This window comes from Lytechinus pictus, chromosome 6 (genome assembly GCF_037042905.1).
Source record: "Lytechinus pictus isolate F3 Inbred chromosome 6, Lp3.0, whole genome shotgun sequence".
NCBI lineage: Eukaryota > Metazoa > Echinodermata > Echinoidea > Temnopleuroida > Toxopneustidae > Lytechinus > Lytechinus pictus.
The window spans coordinates 20,806,203-20,818,900 of record NC_087250.1 but is presented as its reverse complement, the minus strand read 5'-3'; the positions used below and the strand labels follow the sequence as shown (position 1 = coordinate 20,818,900).

The following is a 12,698-nucleotide window of genomic DNA, read 5'->3' as shown; positions in this document are numbered from 1 at the left end:
TCGGCACCTGGCCATCCTCGGTTTTTATTTGTTAAACTAAATAAATAAAGCGAAAAAAAGCAAATTATACAATAAGCAACAGAACATAATAAAGCGCGACCAACAATGGATTCAATAAATTCTCGCACTGACTGAATTATGGAAGAAACCAAATGAGATCGTATAAAAAATGACTGTTGTAAAAAAAAGACAAAGTTAAACGGATAATTTGGAAATTCTTCAACTTACTGGAAGCCATGTCATGTACCTTCCCGCCAAGAAGTAGCCGTTAACAGTTCCTCGGTTAGATGTAAAAAGTGCCTATAAAATAAAACACGTAAAGGTAGAAATTTATACGACAGTGTATTTGGTAGGTCAATCAAAGACTATCAGATTTAAAGGAAAACTAAATCAAAAGATTTATACAGATATAAATACAAACATTTTAACTTAGGTGTCTACTTGTAAAATGAACATTATGCAATTGTTAATGTTTGTTTTGCTTAAACTTGTTATTGTCTTAAAATGTAGCATATATTATCTAAATTTACGAATATTTGTTGTCACGTTCAGTGTAATTATTTTTTATTGTATGTTATTATTCCGAAAATATTTCTATGTTATTTCTGGTCCCTGATGATACTACAGTTTGCTGTGTATTGCATCAAGTAATAATATTGTACGTAACGTACTGTATATGTATATATTTTCACATGAATGTGTAATAAATGAAATGATTAGATACGTGATGTTTTTCTTCTTCCTCTACTCCTATCTATACCGTGTTTTTGTTTTGTCTACTTATTCCTCGTTCTATTCGGCCAAGTGAGTGGCATACCCCACCCCTTCCTTGCCCCTCTTGGTAGGTCCATGACCAGTGCGTGTTTGTACCAGCCACCCTTATACGTCCCACACCTCAATTTTGAAAGCAACCATACTGCAAATATCATACAGGAACATGGACGAATGGGGGGGGGGTGGGGAATTGAATCATTGTTTTTCTTTTGAAGGATGGGTTTGTGTTTGGTTGGCGTTGGATCACGTCACTTAAAAAAAATTTTTTTTTAATGGAATGATTGTCATAAACACTATGCCCCCCGCCCCTCCTACCCCGGTCCGCCGCTGCCAAACTGGAGCTAATACCTCAGTCACATTTGGTCTACAGTGGCCATATTGCGGTACCAGCTACATCTGTTTTCGACTCGCCGCACGGCTGCCGTAGGGGAAATGTGACTGTAGCCTGGGAAATAATGCAGTTTACGTTTTTAAAAATTGCTGAATGAAATGAATATGTTATAGAATGGTCTTTTCGAAGAATTTCGTTATTTTCATCAGTTGTTTAAACAAAACAATTGGAAAATAAAATCAATTTGATTTGTTTAAGTATAATAATATCATACTCACGTATAGCCCTGCTCCCATAACTATCACGAAGTAACACACGATAGCTGCATAGTCACCAGGTGCTAGTACTGCGGCCGCCATCTTGAAAACGAATAATCCTCAAAGAACTTCTACAGAACTAAAATGATGAAAGACATGTCGGGTAAAACGAGGAAAGAACACATACGAGAGAGCGGTTAGCTTCTATTATGCTGCAGTCAATTTGCAACTTCGGTGGCCGTACGGCAAGTCAAAATCACCCGTTTTATTTATTTGTTTTAACCCACCTATATATAGGGTAACACAAAAAAACATGTGAAAACGGCTGTTTTTGACTTGCCGTAGGGCCACCGTAGGGGAAATGTTACTGTGCCACTAGCCAAGGCACCCGGTGCTGTTATTTCCCCGAAAAATAGCCCCGTAAACGCGTCTGAATGTATAGCCTAAACGCATGGTTTTTGGTCCCTTTTCAAACCATGTTCTGCAGACAAACAGCGCGCGAGGACTTGTGCAAAGGCTAAAGATCGGTAGAGAGAGGGGCAGGATGGAAGAGGATAGGAGAGAGAGAGAGAGAGAGAAATAGGGAGGGAGTGATCTTAATATCTGGAGAGAGAGGGGGATAGATGCAAGAAAAGGTAAATGACACGTGAGGTCAAAGGTCGATAATGCTGGCGTTAGGTAAATATATTCGTTGACCTTCGACAGAGAGTAGTAAATCTGTACTTGTAAAAATATTCCGAGTCACTTTCTTTGCTTGGCTCCCGGGGGGAGGGGGGGGGCACTTACATTGACGAGTTGATACCATGCGCGACCAAAAAAAAACACGTAAAAAGGATAGGGCACGTTACGTACGTAACGTATAAGGGTGTCAAAAACACTAAAATAATGAAAAAGAGGGTATATATTTCGCTAGGAAAGCTACGTGTTTAGGGTCAAATTTGCGAGGGTTTAAAAAAGACTAAAATGTTTTATAAAGGATGTACTTTTTGCCCCTACAGTCAACACGTGTTTAGAGTCCGATTTGCGCGAAGTGTGGAACTGTACTAAACCCCGTACATATAGGTAAAGGTAAAACCGACGTCCGTGACATATAGCAATTAAAATATCGCTGTACTTGTTTAGGGTTCAATTCAGAGAATACTTGTCAAGGGCATCGTTTTATTTGAATTCAATACTTGTTAAGGGGTGCATTTTTGCAGAATATGGAAAGTACTTGTTTAGGGTGCTTTTCGAGACCCCATGGTCGCGTGGTATCAACTCGTCAATGGAAGTGCCCCCCCCCCCCCCGGGGCTTGGCTGCTTCAGGCCTTTGTATGCAAAGATGGGAAATGTATAACCTGTGCCAAACGACCTGTACAATCATAAAATACAACATTTTTGTTTTCGTTTGTTTTTCTTTTTCTTTCCAGAATCTGTCGCGTCAGTGCATATTTTGAATGCTCTAATCGGCTTGACTCTATACCTTTTTTCATTCCCTATATATTGCGGTATCCCAAAATTGTCAATTTGAGTTGGAAAGTCATTGGCTTTTCAAGCTTTTCAAACCGTCTAAGAAGATAATCCGACTTAAAACCATCATCTCCTAAATGATATCCGCATCCAAATCATAGCTACACAAAATTGTAAAATTTGTAAACATTCGATTTCGGGGCCGACTCGCTCGCTTCGTTCGCTCTTGTTTATTCAATAAGTGTATTCAAAATAACCTGTATTTTTGCAGGGGAAACTTATAGGTTAACTCATGGGTGTGTGCTTCACAATCCTGTTTGGGTGTGTGTCAGAATTTTGCCGCTTTAAAGATCAGTGTTGCTATTTTTTGTTTTTGAGTGTTTTTGTTAGGGGGCTTTAAATAGAGGTCAGGCCGAGTCCAACCTGCAGCGTCCTGTATCATGGACGGTTTAAATGAATACATGGGGCCCGTAAAATCCGACGCACACTATGCACTGTAAAAACTGAGGAGTTAAAAAAAAGGACCACAGGGGCCCCGGAAGCGGGGGGGGGTGGGGCTTCAGCCCCCCACTTTTTTCCAAAACCGTGTACAAAAACGGAAAAATTACCATATGATTGTGATTTTTTTCATGGTCAGCCCCCCCCCCCCCACCCCACTTTTGGCTCAGCCCTCCCACTTTGAAAACCGTTCTGCGGCCCCTGGACCACACGCTGAGGTGTTAAAATCACACCCTAGAGATTGAACATAACACCAAAGAGTATAAATGTAACAACCAAAGGTGTTGTAATAACACATATAGGCGTAAAACTTGCACTGTCAATTTAACACCGGTGTAAAATGACCAGTGTGGTCCTCTATGTACACCGGTTAACATCCCAGTTTTTGCTGTGTGCGATTTGTTGCGATCCGAATTTCAAAGAAATTGTAATAACATTGAACATTCCAACCAGTTAATATTGGCGATCAGAATGATTTAAGAATAGTGGTAGGACTACGGAAATCAAAATTCAGTGTACTAGATATGTACACCCGCCCCTCTGTCTCTATTGCTATCCCAGGTAACAAGCCAACGTTGGCTCCACGTTGGAAACTTGAAAGTCGTTGGACGTTGGAAAAACTTGATGGATTAACGTTGAATCGACGTTGGAAACTAGTTTGATGGAAAGATGATGGACAATCAACAATGACACGACGTTGGCAACGTTGGAAACTTGTTAGTTGGAGAGTTGTTGGACAGTCGACAATGTCACAACGTTGGAAACACGTTTGATTGGATAGTTGTTGAACAGCCAGCAAAGGCACAACGTTGGCAACGTTGGAAACTAGTTCGCTGGAAAGTTGTTGAACAACCGACAATGGCACAACGTTGACAAAGTTGGAAACTAGTTTGTTGGAGATTTGTTGGACGGTCGACAATGGCACAACGTTGGAGACTAGTAAGTTGGAGAGTTGTTGGACAGTCGACAATGTCACAACGTTGGAGACACGTTTGATTGGATAGTTGTTGACAGCCAGCAAAGGCACAACGTTGGCAACGTTGGAAACTAGTTCGCTGGAAAGTTGTTGAACAATCAACAATGACACGACGTTGGCAACGTTGGAAACTTGTTAGTTGGAGAGTTGTTGGACAGTCGACAATTGCACAACGATGGAAACTAGTAGGTTGGAGATTAGTTGGATAGTCGACGATGACACAAGGTTGGCAACGTTGGAAACTAGTTCGATGGAAAGTTGTTGAACAACCAACTATGGCACAACGTTGTCAAAGCTAGAAACTAGTTCGATGGAGATTTGTTGGATAGTCGACGATGGCACAACGTTGGAAACTGGTAGATTGGAGATTAGTTAGATAGTATACAATGACACAACGTTGATAAAGCTGGAAACTAGTTAGATGGGAGGTTGTTGAACAACTGACACTGGCACAACGTTGGAAACTGGTAGATTGGAGATCAGTAGGATAGTCGACGATGACACAACGTTGGCAACGTTGGAAAGTTGTTGAACAACAGACAATGGCACAACATTGGAAACTAGTGTGTTGGAGATTTGCTGGACAGCCAACAACGTCACAACGTTGGAAACGCGTGTTTGATTGGATAGGTGTTGAACAGCCAACAAAGGCACAGCGTTGACTACGTCGGAAACTAGTTCGATGGAGAGTTGCTGAACAACCGACAAAGGAACAACGTTGGAAACTATTTTCTTGGAGATTTGTTGGACAGTCGACAATGGCACAACGTTGACAAAGGAGTGGAAACTAGTTTGACGGAGAGTTGTTGAACAACGGACAATGGCACAACGTGGACAGCGTAATTGGAATAGTTTATTGGAGAGTTGTTGACAGTTAACATTGACACAATGTTGGAAACTATAGTTTGTTGGATATTTGTTTGACAGTCAACATAATATCCCGGCATAATATACACAGTGTTGAGAACGTTAGAAACTGGTTCATTGGAGAATTGATAATGATATACAGACGACTACTCGCATAATTATTAATGGGGCCAAGGGGGGGGGGTCGATCAAGTAAGTTTGCTTGTCTATCCATGTCACCCTTGGTATCCCCCAGCAATAAGGGGAAAAGAAATCGAGAGAGAAGGAAAATAATGGGAAGGGAAAGAGGAACTAAAACTAAGTCGAAGGGGAAAACAAAAATAAAGATGGGGTAGAATAGAGAGGCTGCATGCACCGGGGGATGCAAATGTGTCGATTAATATAGAAAATAAAGGAGAAAAACAAGAAAAAAAATGTAGTTCAAGACCAGAATTTCCAGAAACACCCTCGTCCTTTGCAGCTGGCTCGGCCTTTCACAGTAACTACGAGATAATTCATAGGCCTACCGTCACATAACTAGAAGAAATTGAAGAAGGAAATACAAGCATCAAATGTGCCTATTTAAAAATACCATACTATTCTGATGCGCAGAATTAGTCTCGACGTCGGACTCCTTCTGTCATGTCTGTGTAGTCTGCTTCCTTCAATTTTGAACTTGAAGAATCTGGTAGAATTTGGACTGGATAGTGGATATAGACAATTGAATTCCAGAATATCTAGTGATCTGGAACAGTACTTATAAGCTGCATATTTAGGACCTACAATCTACAGTGGAATTTTCTTTGCACTTGCAGATAATCGGTAACTGCAACCATTGATCCCCTCCGAAAGATCCCGGAGTCAGCTTCTGTGCGCGTACAGTCCGACGCTACTATATTCGTGTAAGTAGTAGTAAAGTAGTACTTAACACCAGTCACTGCACAGTATAAACTATAACATACTAACTAACCTCGTAATTAGCTTGTGTGAGTGACTAATATAATACTAACCTCGCAATACGTGTGAGTGGGAACGAGTATGCGATACCAAGGGCAAGGCAACAGTCATTGGGTGATTTCAATAATTTCAAGTATAGTCACGTATTATAATTGTATTACCGGACACTATTGTGATTCCGGACGCGCATATAAATGCGTTCGAAAACAATTTCGTACCGTAAGACTTCCGCAATTCATTTTCACAGATCAATACATAGAACAAGATTGCAAAAACAAGGCGAAAAAATCAAATTTCTTCCTTATTTATCTCTAAAATGACAGAAAATGCTTAAAATATCATATAACATAGTTTTGCATTAACAATTGAATGAATGTATATATTTTCTAACGGAAATATGGGCCTGATTTGCCGAATTTCAATCTCGTCGGCTCCTTCGATCGAATGATGAGGTGAGGTGTATTGTGGGTGATCGTCGACGGCTAGTTCTCAAGGTACCGTGCGCGAGGTTTACCGTGAGTAGAGCCGTCGACGATCGGCTGCGCATCGATAGAACTTGATGAGCGTCACGATACGAACGAGCACTGGAAAGTGCCATGAAACATGCAGCTAACCAAAAAATAAAAAATAAATTAAGTTATCAAACACGAATTTATTACCAACATCTGCTCAAATTCGATATAAAAAAAGCAAACAAAAAGTTAGAATTTATTCATGAAATGATATAAGAAGAAATAAATCACAGAAATTTATTCTTACATCATTATAATCAAGGATATCTTTACCCGTCCGGCGCGCGTCCGGAATCATGATGTAATTTGTCGCGCACGAAAATAATTGTTTTTCGTGGAGGAGTATGCGGCAAGTGCGATGCAAAGAAAATGGTTGGTAAATATAAAATAATTTTATCATATGAATAATTTTCATAATATTTGGAATAGCAAGTGCGAATTTTTCTTGATTGTATTTCCTCTAGTTGTCATTTTTACAGCACTGAAATAAAGGTGTCCGGCAATAGGATACACTGCCATACAGTGTTGAAATCTGGTGTTGGAGTTGTGACAACACCGTACTTGAATCAGGCTGGTGTTGAGATTGACCTTGGAAAATATGGTGTATTTCTGGCAGTTTGTGTTGACGGCTGGTGTTGATTGTCATCTGCTGAACCCAACACTGCACTGTGGCTGCATGGTGTTGATGATCTACAAGCAATTTCCCCATTCAGCAACACCGGCCCCCAGGGATTTGGAGAATCGTGATTTAAAGTTCAGTGTTGGTGTTGATGAACTGTAGCTCACGAACAGGGGGCGAACACGACGAACCATCTCCGTAAAATTATCTTTTACATTTAAGATGAGAGCAAATCATTAGAGTTTTAATACATTTCAATGAAAAATAATATTACGCTTGGTGTTGGAGCTCAGTTCAGCAGCCCTTTCACGCTCTCAACACCGTACTTGAAATCACCCAATGACTTGCTACCTGGCATTCCTGCCTTATTTATTATACGCTGCCTTGAATTGACCTGGTCGGTCCTGCCTGGCCTAGCCTGGACCGAGTGTTTTCCAACTGCAGTCAAACCTGTAGTTGCTATGTGAGGCATGCTACACTTGACGCTGAAATATCATTTAATAGTTATGGCACGAGCGAGACTGGGCCATGGCCATGCATATTGAGATATCAGTTGACTTCTATCTTAATAAAAAAGAGGCACTCTTTAGTTACAGTAGGCAGTAGTTACGTTACTCTGAGTGAGGCCAAGTTACGCGACCTCCCTTTTAGATTTTGTAAATACTGAGAGACTTCAATTACACATGTGAGTTTTTGTGATAAATAAATATCACACGTAATTCTCTTGATTCCTCTTAATTATGTGAAGAGACTTGTAACAGAAATAACAGAAAGAATGAAAAGAAATAAATAGCTGTAATAATAGTTGTAATGTTTTTTGATAGAATCATGAACAGGTTACAGATGATGATGGCACAGTGTTGAAAACTGTTTGATGGAGATGGGGCATCGTTGGATTTGTTTAAAATTAGACCAACAAAGAATCAACGTTACAACAACATTTAACCGATATTAGACAAACATTGAATCAACGTTTACGCTAACATTGGACTAAAGTTGAATCAACTTTCCATCAACATTGGACCAACATTATACCAACGTTGGATCAACGTCACCCAACGTTGGACCAACATTGGACCAACGCTGCCAAACCTGCCTCATCTGGACAATGATTATGCACTCATGAATATTCATTACATCAGTAAATTACCAAAATTTTAGGTAATATTGCTATAATAATTAGAGTATTTATGTTTATTCAATATTTCCACCATGAAAAGTTTCAGAAAAGTATGTGGCTCCATTACCATATCATTTATAATCAAAACATATTATTCTAAGTGAAATATTCAAGGTTAAGTGTGGAAAATGATATTAACTGTATTCTGCCAAGTATAGCAAAGTTGCTCTATATATAGGAGTCAATGACAGGATACAGTGGATAGGTGTAGGATGATAGGAATAGGATATAGGATTAGGATGTAGGATTTTAGGATAGGATAAGACATGATGATAAAGATTAGAGTGAAGAGTTGTAATGGTGGACTTCACCTTGAAACCAATTAATGTTTTGTTAATTACTGCCATACGTTGGAATAACGTTGGAGCAATGTTGGAGCAACGTTGTGACAACGTTGTAACAATGTTGGAGCAATGTTGCCAGACAACGTTGGAGCATTGTTGCTGGACAGCGTTGAACCAACGTTGTAAACATAGTTGGACTGACGATGTATGCAAGTGCACGTCCATCGCTGCTTCAACGTTGCCCATCAACGTTGCAGCAATGCTGTTATTGATGACTCAGCCGACATTATACCAACGTTGGAGCATTGATGGTGGACAACGTTGAACTGACGTTGGAAATGTTGTTGGTCTGACGATGTATGGACGTGCACTTCTATCGATGATGCAACGTTGCTTACCAACGTTGTAGCAATGTTGTATTTGACTATTTAGCCAACATTGGATCAACGTTGCCAGACAACGTTGAAACATTGTTGCTGGACAACGTTGAACTGACGTTGGAAATGTTGTTGGTCTGACGATGTATGCGCGTGCACTTCTATCGATGATGCAACGTTGGCCTGCCAACGTTGAGGCAACGTTGGGAAAAAATTTCCCAACGTTGATCCAACGTTGGTCCAACGCTGTATTGTTACCTGGGATAGATCCTGCCCCCCCCCCCCCCCCCCCTCGTGCAATTCCATAAAATGTGTCCTTCCGGCCACCTATATGTGGGACCTTCATGAATGTTTCTGTCTCTGATTTCTTATTCTTTTGACAGACTGTAATGTTATCAGAGGACCATGACTTGGTCAGTTCATGAACATGACGAGGTGAAGTAAACTTGAGAAAATGGGGGTAGGACGTACAAAAAGGTTTGATTATTATATGGAATTGCCCCCCCCCCCCCTTCTACTGCAGTGGCTTGTATTTGTAACACAATGCCATGTTTATCATAATTCCATATTTAACTAGTTTCAACACCCGGTACATGATAGAAATGCATTTGCATTGTATGGTATATGCTATTTTGTTATTATACTCTGTAATCTACGTATGCTGCGCTTGTTAACTCAGATGCGTCCTGGGCGCTCTTTCTTATTTTTTAGATCATTTTGTTCCTTTGTTTTGAACGATTTTATTGTTAAATAAATTGATGACTTGCCAAAAACATTACTAATCAGGCGTAAGATTCAACTCTAAAGGGCTCTAACCTTTGCGTGCACATGCCCCAACATAATGAGGTTCGTACAAATACATTGCCCTTTAGATAACTACGATTGTATTATTGCCATGCTCGTTCATTTTCCTATTAATAAAAAGCCACTGACCCGTTCGACCTTGAAACTGTTTTTTTGACCCCATTATGGGTTTATAAAAGTGTTTATAACAGTGCCATAGAAAGAAGATCTATTGAATTTGCAATATTCTTTCGTTTTTTTTCCACGAATTATCTTCACAAAAAATGGAAAACAACTCGGTGTAACATTGGTATAACCTACACATTGAATAGTAGACCTATTCATAGAGGAGCGTACAAGCGATGATGGTTCATACGGCTACGAAAAGTCCATTGGAAAAGTATATATAATTAAGTTTATACCCCTAAATATGCACAATCAAAGATAAATTGGAAGTAGTGCAGTAAGCACTACTGTCATGAGAAAGTTTGCAAAACTAAGATTGATTGTCACCTTTTTTCTTGTAGATCTAGATCTGGTGCAGATAAACTGAACGTTGTTTTCTTAGCTGAAAAGCGGTTTCTGCTTTCTTTTTCCTCCTTCTCACTTTACTCCTCTCCTTCCTCCTCATCTTGATCTTCCTCCTGTTCCTCCTTCTCTTCCTCCCCTTCCTTTCCTTCCTCCTCCTCTTCCTCCCCTTCCTCCTATTCTTCTTCCTCCTCCTCTTCTTCTCTTCTCCCTCCTTCTCTTCTTCCTCTTTCTATACATCTATCTCCTCCCCTTCCCCCTTTACCTCTTCTTCATCTTCTTTTCCTCTTCCTCCCTCTTAATCTTCCTCTATCGCTTCCTCTTCCTCTAGTTCCAAAATAAGTGATATTTGGGCAAAGGAAGTTCGGTACTTGCCCTGTCGAGAATTGTTGGCCAATCGTAATGCACCTTTGTTAATCAGCAATATCAAATCTAATAATTGCGGGAAAGGGGAGGGTGCGAATTAATCTATTTTGCCTTCCTGTTGTGGATAGGCTCTAGTGTTCTTCCAACCTATCACTTTTACTCTTCTCCCTTTTACCTCTGACCAGTGGCGGCGAAACGTATCTTCGTTTGGGGGGCCAAAGCCAAAAAGGGCACTTATATATATATATATATATATATATGCCAAACAGGGCATTTTAGTACAAACGGATATTTTCACCTGCCTCTATCTCTATCCACTTCTCTTAGCCCATCTCAGACTCACCAAATGGCGTCCCATAAAGCCCTTTCCGGGATGATCCGTACTACCATGCACACATTTAAACATGAGTGAATCAATTCCACATTTTCAAGCATCGACAGAAAATCTACTAAGTTAGTGCATTTTCTTTTAAAATGGCATATATTTATTAGTATCTCAATAAGAATCACTATTGGGCTTCTCACCTCCAAGGTCCTATTTTGTTGAGCAACCAAAGCGATCCAACCGGCTTAACACGTATGACTGTAATCAGCAAATTTTGACAAAAATGAACACATCACTGACATGGGCCGGCCGAGCTAGGTGATCCATTCAGTTTGAAAGGCCTAAATTGAATGGTTCGGTTATACGCATTGGAATTGTATAACCCGTCACTGCCCACTGACCTACAGAAAACGTATTGTACGCGAAGAGGACTTTTTGATAAAGATAATTGAACATTGAAAGCTCACTTACTGTGTTTGTTTACACCGTGAATCGGCTCGGAGGTTGGACACGCCGAGATTATTGAAAATAAATAAGCCTAAATGAAAATGCACAAAATTAGTGTATTTTTCCTTCTTTCCTTCCCTTTTTAATGCAAATGTCTGTTGAAGTGTTCCAAAGATGACACACATGCACCCACGCACCACCTTACCTCATAAGCGGCCTCTCTACCCTCAAACAAATTTACACACACACACAAATACACAACTGGTACAAGATACTACTAAGCACTGCCTTTCGTGAAAACATCCCCCGGTTTTCTCGAAAACGTGCGTTATTTTGACGCCCCTCCCTCAACCAACCCTTTCGAGTCAAGCTCCCGCGGTTTTCTCGAAAGGGTGCGACCACCCCCGCTCCGCGAACGCAGACGATCGTAACAGGCCATACAAATCATACGTAAACGGATTCTATTTTTTAGAAAATAACAAAAGGACTGGTATACATTCCTTTGCCTGCAGATAAACTATTATGTTTGAGTCATGTTCACACGGTATCTAATTAAATAAAAATTTAGATCAAAGATAAAATCTTATGTCAATTCAGTCGTAACGGATTACTCAATATAAATAGGATAAATTCTCAATATACAAATGATAAATTGCCACTACATAGTAATTAAGTTGATGAAAGCCTTTTTGAAGGGTTTCTGATTGATGAGATATGTATTCAGGCTTTATTTTTTACTGCGAGAGAGCATATATATAGCGAGACAGCGCTTTGAAAAAAAAATTAAACCTGAAGTTTTAATACTCGCGTTTTGGTCATTGACGCTAACTACTGTTAAAAGGGCATCCTTGCGAGATGTTGGGAGTGCGAATCGTAAGCTCAACTTTTGGCAATTTCATTTAAAACAGATAAGCCCGTATTCTGAAGTCGGTTTTAACTTAAACTCAAGTTTAAAATTGTGGTTTAAAGTGATTGGTTAACATTGGTTTGACTTTAAAAAAATCTGAGCTAGAAGGTCACACTTGTCACCTGTGTCTGTGATATGTTACAAAAATGAAGTTCGAAAATAATTATTTAGTGCTTCAAAAATTGAAATATAAAGTGACCGAAAACACCATCTTAATTTCATCCCATACGCTTATGTGTACTATTTAGGCGTCTATAAGACGCCTATTTACAAAATCGGGGT

The 12,698-nt window shown here is 39.8% G+C and overlaps 1 long non-coding RNA gene across 1 annotated transcript; it reads right to left on the bottom strand.

Moving 5' to 3' along the window:
• Positions 1 to 226: 226 nt before the first annotated feature.
• On the bottom strand, positions 227 to 11,408 carry LOC135154429 (uncharacterized). The gene is made up of 3 exons (XR_010293822.1): positions 11,263 to 11,408; positions 1,384 to 1,501; positions 227 to 300 (listed from the first exon to the last, which is right to left on the bottom strand). It is a non-coding gene; the product is annotated as an uncharacterized LOC135154429 (long non-coding RNA).
• Between the last annotated feature and the right edge of the window lie 1,290 nt (positions 11,409 to 12,698).